Source organism: Sardina pilchardus, chromosome 15 (assembly GCF_963854185.1).
Source record: "Sardina pilchardus chromosome 15, fSarPil1.1, whole genome shotgun sequence".
Classification (NCBI taxonomy): Eukaryota; Metazoa; Chordata; class Actinopteri; order Clupeiformes; family Clupeidae; genus Sardina; species Sardina pilchardus.
The window spans coordinates 21,331,705-21,347,280 of record NC_085008.1 but is presented as its reverse complement, the minus strand read 5'-3'; the positions used below and the strand labels follow the sequence as shown (position 1 = coordinate 21,347,280).

General features: G+C 41.8%; 1 long non-coding RNA gene across 1 annotated transcript; it reads right to left on the bottom strand.

The window, feature by feature from the left end:
- Positions 1 to 4,818: 4,818 nt before the first annotated feature.
- Positions 4,819 to 14,310, bottom strand: LOC134102646 (uncharacterized). The gene is made up of 3 exons (XR_009941538.1): positions 14,110 to 14,310; positions 5,696 to 5,773; positions 4,819 to 5,567 (listed from the first exon to the last, which is right to left on the bottom strand). It is a non-coding gene; the product is annotated as an uncharacterized LOC134102646 (long non-coding RNA).
- Positions 14,311 to 15,576: the final 1,266 nt, after the last annotated feature.

Below are 15,576 nucleotides of genomic sequence, written 5' to 3'. Positions count from 1 at the left end.
ATTTTTTTTTAAAGTAAAGTCCATGGAAATTGCATGCTTTTCAATTATTTATCAAATGTCAACCTAAAACAATGAGATATGATATTAGGCTTCACTTTTCAACTTAGGCCTATTAAATAATTCTAAATAATGAAAACAATTACTCATGGCGCGCGTAATTGCGCAAAGCTACCCAAACGCGTAAAAGCAATAACAATCCGCTTCAAATCCTTTAAAAGGTGTGGAAAACAAAATATATTACGTGGCTATCTATAGTTTCATGACCAGGACACGAGAGTCATTCGTTGAGAAATGATGAATAAAGCGTCATTCTCTCATTGGACTCCCTGTTGATTTTCTCTGGGAACCCATCCCCACATCCCACCTGCTTTGGATGGGAGGCCCAGAGGAGGGATGTGTTTTGCCTACCTGTTGACATCTGAAATTCATGGTCTCTACCTGTACTGAAGATAAATGAATAACTTGATGTACTTCCTGTTATACACCATGGCTGACTTTATTCTCCCTAATGCAGAAATAGCCAAATATATGTTATAGAAAAGACAGATCGAACCAAGAACTTCAGAGAGAATGTGGTATTAAAAATAGATATATTGATGTTAAAGGGAGTCAGAACAAAACCGCTCTCACATGTATGTCTTAGTGGTTCTGGGTTAAAGTAGTGAAAATTCAGTTCAGATTATCTGCAAATATATGGGTGAAATACAAGTCCAGTGGTGCATAACTGTACATCTGAGTTAATCTGTGGTTAAGTGTGTGTGTGTGTGTGTGTGTGTGTGTGTGTGTGTGTGTGTGTGTGTGTGTGTGTGTGTGTGTGTGTGTATGTGTGTGTGTGTGTACTGTCTAAGGCGAGCTGCCAATGGCATTTACAAGTTTGTGATGCAGCAGCAGGAGAGAGTCAGAGGTGTGTCCGCCCTAATGTGGATCCAGTCCAATCCAGCTCGATCTAGACATAGCTCCTCTGTCCTGAGGACTGTAGGCTAGCAGTGATAGCAGTTTTTTGGAAAGACTGGGTTGTATTGCGATATAGGTTTAAATAGATACGTGTTCATGGTCTGTCTCAGTCTGTCTGAACATTACAAAGTCTAATGTGGGGTCATGTTTTTTTATACATCACTCAGGTGCTTGATGGTCTTTTTGGCCCCCACCTTTGTCTTCAAGGCACATAACTCAAACCTTTCAGGTAGCACTGCCTTGAAATCAACAGTTCTTCAACCTGGATCTAAGGGCCTGTTTACGCGACAACGTTTTTTCAAAAACTGTTTTTTTTTCATCAGTTAGGCCTTTCGTTTACACGACGGCGCCGTTTTGGAGGCTGAAAACGATGGTTTTTGAAAACCCCGTTTTCGTTTTGCCGTGTAAAGGCACATCTGGGGTTTTTATGACGACATAGCCCCACCTCGAACCTCTAGTACAGCCCCCGCGCTTGACCTCACCTGACTAGACCCTTGGCAGAACAACAACAATGCTGGATCACGGAGCCGTGTGTGTGCTGCCTCACTGCTGCACTGCTGCATTTGATGACAATCCTGGAACAAAACGTTGCAATTCAGCATGATTTCGACGACCAGCGACAACGCATTAACAATAACCTGCGCCAAAATAGTCTCTTGGCTACTTTTAAATCCACTACCTCCCCCTGCTAGAAGAGTTAATGAACACGTAGCCGTAATCAACTTAATGCAGAGCCAGGCCCCAGTCGTGGCGCGAATGGCTGGGGCACCTGCACCGCACGCCGGCGACCCGGGTTCGATTCCCGCCCCGTGGTCCTTTCCAGATCCCACCCTACTCTCTCTCCCACTCGTTTCCTGTCACCCTACACTGTCCTATCTGATTAAAGGCATAAAAGGCCAAAAAAATATCTTTAAAAAAAAAAAAAAAAAAAAAACTTAACGCAGAGCCTACGCGCACACATTTTGTTTGCGCAGGAGTTAGGCTATAGTCTAATACGCACACAGCATATAGCCTAGTCTAGGCCTACTTGTGGCCGCGATGCAAATAACTCGATTTAATTCAGCACAGACAGAGCATGTTCAACGAATTCTCTCACAAACAGCTGGTGGAAATCCCGACACTTTCAACGACATGAAACTTAATAATCCAAACGAAACATCTCACAAATGCCTCGAAATACACTGCCCCACAGACTGCCCTGTGCTTTGCGGAGCCCAAGTAAATAAAAAAGCCTACCCTAAATCATTTGTAGTGTCTGATACCAGTAGCTACTGGCACGCTGGCCTCCTTTACATTTCAGTAAATAATGTAGGCGAAAATAGTCACCTATATTAACCGTGCATGGGAAATACAGGGTTGCTTCAGGTGTTTCGGCGGCGGGCAGTTCTGATAGACATTCAATATTATTCTACGGGGCCATATACAATAACATTACAAGACAGAAACTGAAAAGCAATACTGTGCATTAGCTCTCAATGGTTGTGCAAACATCCACGATGTAGAATGTGCTTGACATATCTTACATCAGGGCTGCCAGGCGAAACATTTTTTGACTGTCACTCTCAAAGCGTGACACTTGGCAGCTCTGATTAGAGTCGCTTTTTCAAGTGTTAGGCTAACTGACCAAGAGGAGAGGCAAATAAATGTTACAGCTCTGCAACAAATATAGGACAATTATAGACTTATAGCAGCCTTACAACAGTAGGCTACATGTTAACTTGGAAACTCAAGGAGAAACAGCGAATAATCAGTGAACAAAATCTAGCAAGTAGGAGAACTTTTTTAATGTGGGACTCAGCGCTCAATGCCAAGACCTGCTTTAAGTTGCTTCTGATTGGTTTATATTGCGTTTTGCCTTCCGTGGTTGGTTATTGCGGTCAGTCAATCAGAGTTGCTCGAACTACGGCAAGGTAAGACAAGGACCAAAGTTTAATATCCTGAAAATAATAATATATACTGAAAGGGGAACATAAGCGTGATAAATGTCAAGTATGGCGTGTTGTGTGAGAATGGGTCAAATTGCGTGACTGTCAAGCTCAAAGCGTGAGACTTGGCAGCCCTGCTTACATTGCTGTTTAGATTTTGAGCGTGCACATTGACGAGGAAGGGCATTTGCATAGCTACGGTCGGGAACACCCACTGGCGTGCTTCTTCTGTGCAACTTGGCGTTTTCACCTGTGTGTAAGCGCAAATGTTTTTTTAACCGGTATCGTTAAAGGTGTGAATGTGGTGAAGACAAAAACGACCAGCGTTGTCATATAAACAGGGTCTAAGATGGCAATTGGCTGCCTGGACACAATTTGGAGAAGACATTCTTTTACCACGTTTTTTTTTTTTTTTTTTTTTTTAAATGGATCAATGACTTGATCGATCTATTCAAAATCAGCAGGGCACAGATTCTTTGTAATCCCATTTATTTTTTATTATCGGTGTACCTTTTGTAAGATGTGAAACAGTGGCAACACTTTACTCACACCTTGCACTTTGAAATGCGTCTGAATTAAAAACAATTTGTTTCAATAAGTATTTTACATGGGGTTTTTTATTCACATTTTTTACAACAAAAAAAGGCAACTTGGTAAAACTATTTACAACAGGGGAAGTAAACGCCTGAGATCATGTTCATCTATGCGATTACAAGCCCATAACACAAGCCATTCAGCAATCATCTCCTCACGACCACTTTGACATGTGTTCCTTGTACACTGTATATATAAAAAAGGTCTCTGTAGGCAACACAACACAGGCTCCAGAAACTAGACACAAAAGCAGGGGCAGCCTGTCCACCTACCTAATACAAAAACTTAGTGTGGAATTTCTCTGGGAATACTGAAGGTAGGGGTGAACTACATCTCCTGCATGTTTCGTTTGGTCCTTGGTTAAAAAATAATTATGCCTAAGGAATCCTCTTCACATAGACAGGCATGGGCCAGTGAGTTAAATGAGGAAATAGGTGAGGGGTTTTGGCAACAATGTCTGGCAAATATTAATGATTGTTCAGTGAATGTCCGACATAACTTGATACAGTTTAAGACACTACACCGTCTGTACTATTGTAGGACCAAGGTGCATAAGATTGACCCATCTACATCCCCACTTTGTAACAGATGTAAAGTTTCAGAGGGAACACTTGCTCATACTTTTTGGTCTTGCACAAAGTTTTCATCTTACTGGTCTGATATTTTCCAATGTTTTTTAAGAAGCTTTTAAGAAGAACTTACACCCAGACCCGCCTGTTGCGGTCTTGGGAGGGACAGGGTCTCTACTTTTGGATAATACGCATCAAGCTCAAGCTGTTTCTTTGGGCAAGGTTGTGGCGAAAAAAAGAATTCTGCATATGTGGAAAAGTGACACTGCTCCTAGCTATGAAATGTGGTTAAGGGAAATGGGGAATATTCTAAGCCTTGAAAGGATCAGGTATCGCAACATTGATAAGTTGAAATACTATGACAATATCTGGGACCCTCTACTATTGTACATAAAGGGCGAAGTCTGAGAAACTCCTATTGTTGTATATTTTTGTAAACCTTGATCATTGTTTTCTTTTGAGTTTAATTTGGCATTTGCACTCAGTATTGAACTAATTGCATTAAAGGATCCAAACAGAGATGAAGTTATAAGCGACCAAACACCTCCATGTTTTCCCTATTAAAATACAGTTACACGAGTAGTCACACGACCAAGTATGGAGAGACAAAATAAAACGTGGTGCATTTCTAAGCAGGTAAGAGGGATAACTATATTGTGTGGCGCAGTAATATCCTCACTCTTGTGTTCCCAATATTATTCCGCCACACAATATAGTTATCCTTTTTACCTGCTTAGAAATGCACCATGTTTTATTTTGTCTCACCATACTACAAAGATACTACAAGATCCTACAAATGTCCTTGAAAAATCACAGAGATGTTTTGAAATGTTGGGAAAGAACTCCGATCCCTAGGAGCTATTATCACTTCACTCACTTCAGTCCTGTCGTCTGTATTTGTGCTTTCTCTTCCCTCCTCCCACATCTACCTCATCCTTGGTGGATCCTGGCAATGGTGGCGAAGCAGAGCTTGGTGGCTGCTTAGCCTGGCAGTCTTGATTCTTCAGTCTAGGGCAGTGTTCCGGGGCGAACTAGAGAAATTGTGGAACCCCGCTGTCTAAGACTTGGCAGGAAATACCCTCCAGGAACGTAGCTGGGGTAAAAGCTCATGGGTTCAGCCCAGCCAGCTGAGCCGTGAGACGCAAGAGGCTCATGTCTAGCACCGCTGCTGCAAAATGTTATACAGGATCCTTTTTCGTGCAGACTGTAGTTCTCGCAAAGACGTTCTGTTGCACAACTTTCTCCGACGTGATGCAGTTTCCACTTCATTTCACACAACCTAATAGGAATAGCTTATAGTTTACTGTCTCAAACAATTTGGCTCAAACCATGGACCAATTTTGTGTAGGCTCATGTGATTGTAGATTGCTGTAGGTCAAGAAATGTCCTCGATCGAAATGAGCGGGACCTCCATTATAAGGATGTGAGAAGGCACTTGTAGTTGTAGCCTCTGCATTCCTGAAGGGCCGTACTGAGCTTCCATGAAAAGGGTCAGTCTCTTCAGTAGAGAGTGGCAATGTATCATCTGTGGTAAGAATAGGAATTGTGTTAAACATGTAGTTTAAGTGTGATACAAGTGGACAAGATAAAGTATAAATCAACCATTGTTAACACTAAATCACAATATTGTGTGGCTTCAATCACAAACTTCACCTTCATCATGATGAGGGACCCGACTGATGTGCCATCTCAGGGTGGTCCAGAATGACGTGAAAACCGTGGCTATCCCTGCTGGAGGTGGAAGTGGAAACATTCATTAGCAACTTATTTGCAACCATCTCATAAAGTTTTGACCTCAACAATTAGCATGTCTACACATGAATGATATACATAAATTCAAATGAAAAAGATTAGCCTTGGTGCCAATGGCAGGAATTAGTACTGTCGTGGAAAAAAACATTTCCACTTCCCGAATCCAATTCACACTAATGAACACTTAACTATATACTAAATAGCACTCTGGAACAAGGCGTCCGTAGGAGACAATACAGACAGGAGATTTCTGTAGACTATTGATCTTTATTCCCCGTATTGCAATGATAGTACAACGAAAACAAAGTTTCAGGCTGACAGTCAAGACAAGGTGTCATCCGCTGGGGTACCCGATGAACATCCTGACCAGGGATGGCTGGGGCCTGATTCATATACACTTGGAACACACTTTCGATGTCCCCATGCACCCATGTCAATCCAAACTTCTTTTAGCCAATCAGTATAGATTGTGGTTCATTATAATGACACAACAGGAATTCTTGTCTTTCTATTTCTCTGCTTTTAGGTGTCAGTAAGGCCAATCAAAAATGATAGAGATCCACTTGGCTATAATGACTGATATATCGCAAGTTGGGCTTTATGCTTAAGTTTTATGTATAAGGGTTGGCTGATATCTAGGCTTGTCTGCCTTCCTCAGAGCCCTACCAGCTGATGACCCCCCTTCTCCCTTGACCATGTGGATGAGCCTTAGTATGGCGTTTGCCTCATACTGCTGTTCTGATTTATTTATGCAGTAATCAAGTTGGTCCAGATGCATGTTCAGCACATTCCGAGGCCCAAGGGCGTTTGCAGAAAGTGGCAGACACATGAACATACAACAAGTAGGCCTAGGCCCAACCATGAATATATTCTGTGAGTCTGAAAAAAACAAATACAGTATGATCTGAAAAAACACCACAGTAGCCTAATTATTGTATAAAGGATCCTAGCACAAACTGTAATATAGCGGAAAAACTACAATTAAAATGCCTCGCTCAGTCCAGCGGGTTACCGAAGCAATCAAATGAAACATATCTGGCAGATATTGGCATTCCGTAGTCACAACAACATCGATCCAGTTTCCGTTAATCTCATTCGCATATGATGCCCTCATTCAAGCTACAATCTACAGAACAATGTTTCAAGAATCTTTTTCCAATTCTTGTCTGAAGGCAGACGCTAAGCTAAGGATGGTTAAAGTAAGGCGGATCTGCATGCGTTCCCATAATGCGTATTCAAAATTATCAGAACAGGGCAACGTTTATGAAAAATGTAGGCAGAGGATGTAATACAACTAAACAGTGAAAGCATTAACGGCTACCTATGCCAACAGACAGTTATCCCGTTGCGCCTTTCAAGTGTGCTTTATTATTCGAATAAAACGGCTTAGGCTACTAATTAAAACAATATAGAAACCCAGCTCAAATTGCAGATTTTTTTTTTACCGACATAGACCTAAACTTCCCGATGTAATTTCAAAGTACACAAAATCGAATATGTTGGTTGAATCTGGGTGAAACACCCACCGACCGCCGGGGCTAACTCTGAAACACCTATCAGTCATTAAATATCTGGGGGTGTCGAGGTTCATTGCAAATAACACTAGCTTTGAATTTCAGACATGCAGCTGATTAACAAAACCAGCCCAGGCCTATTAGCCTATTTACGCCTATTATTAAGTTAAAGTTAAAACTATATGTGCAACAAATAGCCTATGGATTATTAAACTTGGAAACTAAAATTAGCAAGGTTTCAAACCAGAATTCGAATGACTCATCAATGGACTCATCACCTAAAGAAAGGCCTAAATATAAAATAAACAAAAACGTAGACGGCATGGAGAAATAGAATAGAATAGTCATAGTATAGAATAAATCAATTTCAAAACGAAACTATTTGCAGTTAGGCACACTCTTCTATTGAATGGCATGCATGACTTAAATATTGTCTTATGAAATATTATCTGCATATTATATCAGATGCCATGACTAATAATAATAATAATAATACATTTTATTTGTATTGCACTTTATATTATGGACAATCTCAAAGTGCTACAAAATTCAGGGGTGTGATTGGCAAAGGACAAAAAAAAGGAAAATATATCCGACCCCTATATACCCCCCCCCCCCCCCCCCTCCCTTTTTAATGTGTCGACAGTGGGGTACGCGAGCCAAGTCAGTGGTCCTTGGGGGCTAAAGTTTGTGAACTGCTGCTCTAGTGTATAGCTAAGGTACTATAGTATCGCTACTGTGCACTTCAATGTAATTTACAAGGGGGGTCCGGGGGCATGCACCCCCGGGAGAAAATTTTGAAAAATAACCCCTTAAATGATGACATCTGATGACTTTTATGAGAACTATTGATAGACTGAGATACATATATTTCAAACATTATAACATATTACAAAATGGTCTATAAGGCCTAAAGAAAACTCATTTATAGCAAAGTAGCCAAGGGCCTACTTAAGACTAAAGCAGATATGGCTGAAATATAGGCTATCATGATCATTTTGCCAACAATGATGTAGAATTATGGATTTTCTCAGTTCATGTTTTGTATCAACTTAAACCAACATAAAGTTATAATGTTGACTACATTATTTAGTAGGCTATAGGCCTATGATAACATTTAGCCTGCCCCCTTACAGTCGTTCTGTACGATATAGGCCTATTGATGCTGATTGAAGAGGTTGCTTGAAGGTTATTGATATTTAAGTTGGAAAGAAAATCAAATTGCACCACTCCCTCTCCTTCCAAGGTAACATGTCCTCCTCTCCTCCTAAAATAAATGGCAGGCCCTACTGGTATAGGCTACACAGTTGTTCAAGTGCACACACTCAATGGAGAGCTAGGATTAAAATTCAGACTGTGCCTTTAAATAGGCAACTTTTTTCCATGTATCAGCACATTGCTACAATAAGCCATTTCCACAAAAAAAAATCAGCTCAATATTACGTGCAAGAGTCAAGACTGATGTTTACCAAGAATGCCAAAGTGTCAATCTCTTAGCACTCATAATACGTTTTCTCATAGTGAGATGCCTATCCCGAAATATGTTTTGAAAGACATGGGGCGCACGGAGGTGAACGGATGGACAAACACGGAATGACAAGGTGTTAACTAAACAATTTAGTAGACCTAAGCTAAGGTAGACGGGCTTTGTGGTGAAAACGATGAAAACCAGTAGGCTAGTCTGTCACAGCTAACTTCAAGTACAGTAGTCTAGACTAGTTTACACACGCAGAAATTAAAAGTCAATAGGCTATCAGCACCAGGAGATTGTCGTCATTATCGGAAAATCCAGACACGTCAAACTGGACGCGAACGCGAAGCAAAAACTTAATAAATACTACTTAACTTAATAATAATACCTAAACAAATAATTTGACCTTTACCGTTTCATGGCTTCTGCTAATTAACAAATAGTTTACCACACACTCACACATCGAACTTGCATCAAACATTCATCAACCCGTCTGCTTTCACTTTCAATGAATTCCACTAGTGAGAGAACGGACAAGGCTTGCAGAGTGATATGAATGAAAGAAGCACCAAAACCGTCGTCACTGTCAGCGGCCTATTATAAAGCAATGGTCTGTGTTTAGGCTACAGAAATAAACCTCTGAACCCCCCCCCCCCCCCCCCCCCCCCCGTAAAAAAAAACTCAGCGGATCTATACGAATTGCGTGGGTCTCATTTTCAGGCCTGAAAAAACGGAATTCCGTTTAAAAACGGAAGAATCACACCCCTGAAAATTATAATGCAAATGGATAACAGATAAAGACAGATAAAAAATAATGCAATTTAAAATAGATATACATACACACACACGCACACACACACACACACACACACACACACACACACACACACACACACACACACACACACACACACACTCACACATACGTGTATAAAATATACACACACACACACACACACACACACACACACAAACACACACATACAACACACACACACACACACACACACACATCAACAAAATACATTTAACAGAAAGCTTTTTTTGTAAAGTGACTAGGCTATTACCTAATTTTAGTTATTTATTTTGCTGACGATTCATCGTCCATTAACCTCAAAACGGTTGGCACCACCCATTTAGATCTTCTTAATATGCCTGGTTTGAGCATTAGACAAACCGTGCTGAAAATGTTCATTTGAAATCCCTCTGGATAATTTCGAAAGCGTCAATTAGGCCTATGAATTTGTATTTGGGGGCATGTCAAGCCCTATAAAGACAAAACTACAATATCAAACAAACAGAAATAGCATGGGCGCGAACAGACAGGAATGCGTGTTTTTTCCCCTGTTAGTTTGCGCACTGGTCGCCTTGCTTTGCACGCCTGTAGCGAGACCGAGACCGAGAGGAATGGTCGGATGTTTACGTAAGAACTGTATGCAGAGCCTACATGTGATCTCTGAAATGAACTTCAAAGTCAGTTTACGCGTTGTATCAGTGATACACAGTTACCTCCGTATTGGAACACATGCTAAAGTTGACTATAAAGAGGAATATAAAACCATCTTTTGGAAATTGATCTTGTCTGAAATTTAAAAAATGAGGAAATATCCAACCTTTAAGGTCATCAATTTTCTTGGAGAATGAATAATGTATTGTGAATAAATAAATGTTCTCCTTAAAATAGCCTACAGCCCATAGAGACAGACAGATTTTTATCTTTTTTATTTTTTAAATGCCAGTTATTTCATGGATCTAGGACACTGCACCCTGATAAAGATCCCTTGGCATTTGGAATTAAAATAGCCCAACATCATCATATACCCTCACCATACCCAGAGATTGGCATGGTTTTTATTTCAGTTAGCCTATGAGCTGGTTTGATTTGCATTGAGCTCAATGAGAATGGAACTAATAGGCTAACTGAAATAAAACCATGCCAAACTCTAGGTATGGTGAAGGGTGTGTGATTATGTGGGGCAACGCAATAAGACGGTCCTATCACAGAGACACCTTAAGTGCATTTCTGTACCTTTTTTCCCGTGAGGCAGGCCGCATTTTTAACAACTGACACAAAGCATGAACATGGGGGCCAGGGGGCGTATTCCTATTTCACCAGGGCGCAGGGTGGCCTTCCGCCGGCCCTAATCTTGATGCCAGGAGTAGTCTGTAACTCACAATCTAGAGCTGGCCATCAATAGCCGTGTGTGACTTCTGACTGGTGGTTGTGTACCCTTTTGGAAAGAACAGACGGTCATAATGTATGCTTGGAGCTTCAGCTGCTGGTCATGGGCATTCGGCATCATGCTCAAACTGGATGTTTTGACATGGGATATTGCGTCTCTGGCGTGACTTGAGTCAAATTAGTCTTTTTTGTCTCGTGTGTTGTTTCCTCAAGGTTTCCCACAGTTGCTATGGATGCCCGAGGGAATATGTGTCTTTTTACCTCTGTTTTAACATGTACATTTTGTAAATAAAGAACATTTAAAACACAAACAACATGTGAAGGTGTTGGGATAGGTTTGGGTCACATGGTTGGGATAACAATAACATACAAGCAGGCCTTCAGTGATGCCACTATGGTTGTTAAATGGAACACCTGTCCTCAACTTCAAAAAAAACGGTTTGGGCAACAATTCGTTTGCTAGGCTTAGCGGGAGCTGAGGCCTTTTTGATCCTTCATGTTGCTGCCATTTGTAGAATATCATTTTTTTTTTTGGAATAACCACCACCGTGTAAAATATACTGTAACTGCACAATACAAAATACCAACGCTTGGGCTAGCCGTAGGGCAGGGGTAGGCAACCTGCGGCCCAAGGGCCACATGCGACCATTTAGCTCCTCTCTACGGTATGGCTCCTTTGCTTTCACGAAAAATGTTATTAAGCTACAAGCTGTCCCAAAACATTAACAGTTGGTGGAATCTTCGGCCCTTGACAAATTTATTTTTCATTTCTGGTAAAAAAAAAAAATGTCTCTTTCAAGAGAAAAGTTGCCGTATAGGGCTGGGACTCGGACAAGTACCGGGCAGGGAGCGCAAGGACACACACACACACACACACACACACACACACACACACACACACACACACACACACACACACACACACACACACACACACACACACACACACACACACACACACACACACACACACACACACACACACACACACACACACACACACTTTAAAGAACCTTTAGGGGTTCAATAGTTAAGGTTAGCCTATTAGCCTACATTTACCTGTAATATATCCCAGCATAGACACACAATTTTCTCATTTTATGGTGGTATACCTTGTCAAAAGTCACCATGAGAATTATTCCCCTTGAATGGTGCCAATTGATTAGCCTGGGTGCAGCTGAACTTCATCCCCGTCCACAACATTCTGACTAGAATCGTGAGGGTCCCCCCCCCCCCCCACACACACACACTTATTACACAGTTGTCTTCAACAATGTGTAAGTAGCCTATTTATGATATGATAGGCTATATTTATAAAAGCTTAGCACAAACCATCCTCAGAAAGGAATAGCCTATAAGCCAGTGGTTCTCAAACTGTGGTACGGGTACCACTGGTACATAAACTTTCTCTAGTGGTACTCTTATCACAATATAATAGAAATACTTAATACTTAATATTATTAGCTAATAAACTATTTGTTGCCTACTTGGACAAAAGCAAAACAGCAATGTAAAACATGTAGTGAAATGGGCCTACATATGCTGTACTTCAATGCTGGTCATAATGGTGGTACTTGGAGAGCCAACTGTTTTCTGAGGTGGTAGCTACTCATTGTGAAACGTTTGAGAAGCACTAGTAAACGAACATGGAAGTATGGAATTCCAAGAGAGAAAGAGCAGACAGCACATGATTTGTACAGTGACGAGTATCATCAAAGAACATTCGATACCTAAGCAGAAAAATGATAATGACAATGACAAGGAGGGCCCCCATTCCAATAAACCCGGCCCACTGTCTACTGGAGTTTTACAACCCTGGACTAAAACAATTCGTTGGAACACGCTGGAAAAAACGCACACCAAGAGCAATGCATTTTAAGCACTTACCGGCAAGAGACATGGCAAAATGCGAAGCTTGCGAGTGAATGGTGAAATTGGTAACAAAGTATTAACAACACGGACAGGGTAACCAGCTAGGAAAGCTGTTCTCCGAACTTGCTCACACAAGTTTATTTTCGAAGTCGATGTAGCCCGATTTAAATGTGTGTCGTCTCGTCTATCAGCAAATTATGTCAGATCAGTGACACTGACTGACGTTGTCTGATTAAATTAAGTGTCTCCCTCACTATCATCACAATTTTACAAGCCGACACCGTGAAATCCGCGCGGTGAGACGAGAAGCCGCAGCCTGTCACTTGTAACCGGTAGTAAACCGGCTATTGCAACGTGACGTGAGCCATGACGTCCCTATGGGCTGAACTTAGCTGACGGGCCTGTGCAAAACGTGCTGTTGCGTTTGGACTGTAGGCCTATGCTGCTTCCTTTAGATTGTCATTTCATGCTGGTTGTTTGCCTGTTCGCAACGCGTATGCTGTAGCAGCTAATAATCACTATAATCAATGGAAGTAGGCCTCAGACGCAACAGTGGTGCGTACACTCGAAAAGACCCATCTTCTATGGACTTTACGCGTCGCGAACAGAACGTTTCAGTTACGCGCCTGGAGTAGGTCCCCTGTAAGAGGCTAAATAGGCAAATAGTAAGACGGAAAAAATGCTGAGGTAGGCACGACACTCGAGGTTTAGCCTACTGCTTGTTGATGAATGTAGCCTATGCGCCAAAACGTCGGTCATCAATAGGCCTATAATGCATTAAGAGATCAGAGTGTGCAGTTAGACTAGGCATACTCTCTTTTTAATTCGTATGCAGAAGAACCCAGCACTGCGTAGACAGGCTATAGCCAAGTATGGATAGAACACTTGCCACAGTGTTCAAACAGACAATTAAACAAAAAAAACAAATAGTGCCCATTGCCTATAGCCTACTGACACTCTATGACAACATAAGACCCCAAAAAGCGAGTGTGCGTGAACATTTAGCCAATTCCTTCCCTGTAGGTTAAAGCAGAAACATTACATAGCCTACAGTACACTGTAGCCTACAACTGTGTGTGGTGATATCAACACAACTACCAACGTAGCCTATAGACACTAAGTAGCGTTTGCCAAGCTACCTAAAAGAATAAACCAGTCCCGCATGGGCTATAGCGTCAGTGAGAAGTTCAGCAGTGATAATTTCGTATATGACTCCGTGCCCTTTTTGCAGCGTTTTCACCACCAGCTGCTTACATTTTAATACTAGGTTACTCACCATGTTTTGCTCAGCGACGTAAACGGGACCCTGGGATCAGGTAGGCTATCACACAGTCCACATTCGCGCGGGAACAGCTGTCACAAATGTGGCCAACGATTGAAGGCTACATGTTAGCCTATTTATCAACAAAAAGCGCGGGAAAATGTCACGTGTCCCACTTTCGATCAGTTAAGAGGAACAAGACACTGTTGCCTCTTTTACTGAAACAGTAGTACTCTCCCGCTCTCACAAGCACCCCAGATATAGCCAAGCAAAATCAGATTGGCAGATAGTGGACTGCTGCTTGTGGCATGCCTCTTGTGGTCCGCCATTGGACCACCATGTCTTTAAATTGAACTTGTCACGAATGTTAAGAAAAGACATGACATGTTATAATTAGTCGGCAACCCACCAGCGGACCGCCAGAGAACCGATGAGCAAAACGCCAGCGGACCGCCAGATCTGCCGACAGTGGTCCGCCAGCCTCCTCCTGGGACGTGGCACGCACACACGCACGCATGCAAACACACACACACACACACACACGAGCGCGCGCAGGAGTGTGAGGGGACACCCCCGCCCTCCCTGCTAGAAGATCTCTTCAAGAGAAACGAAATTTGCAGGAGAAACGAAACTTGCCTCACTCTCAACTCTCCATGAGCTGTTAGATAGCCTACCCAAAAATGCCCAGAAAAAAGATCAAATCTTTAGTTAGTCAGAGCAGAGATGGGAGTAAGTCACACATATGCAAGTCTCAAGTAAGTCTCAAGTCTTAACCCTCAAGTCTCAAGCAAGTCCCAAGTCGTTTTTGTGAGGGTCGAGTCAAGTCAAGTCAAGTCATAGCTTAGGTCGAGTCAAGTCAAGTCAAGTCATAGCTTAGGTCAAGCAAGTCACAAGTCAAGTCATATGATAAGCTGGAAGACAACCGTCTTAAAACTTGAAGAGACGGCAGCCTAAGTTTTATAGCCCTCCTTTGCACAAAAGGGCTAACAAATAGAAGAAGGGGATATAAGGCTAAAGAATAATTATAAATGCTCACTAGGACCAGCAGGATCAGAATTACTAGGAACGACTACAGGGCCTGATGTACCAAATTACCAGACAGAGTACTCAACACGGTAGTTTATCATGGGAACAGCAGCTCATGTTTTCATTGCATAATATTCCATTAATAAATACCATACGGAAATGAAATGCAGACACTTCTATGTTATATACTACGATTTACTCTTGAAAGTGGCCCATTTCTCATTTATGTCATACATCTCTCATATACGTACATACATTTACAGTAATAGGGTTTGTGCATGTTGTTTGGCTGTTATACTTTATGATTTAACAAAAATAAAAGCAGCTAGCGCTAACAAACTAACAGCTACATTGATGTGGTAGACCAGGGATGGGCAACTTTCATGACTAAGAGGGCCACAATTTTTTATCATCACCATCAGAGGGCCAAATGTGGCTGCACACTTTCGCACATCA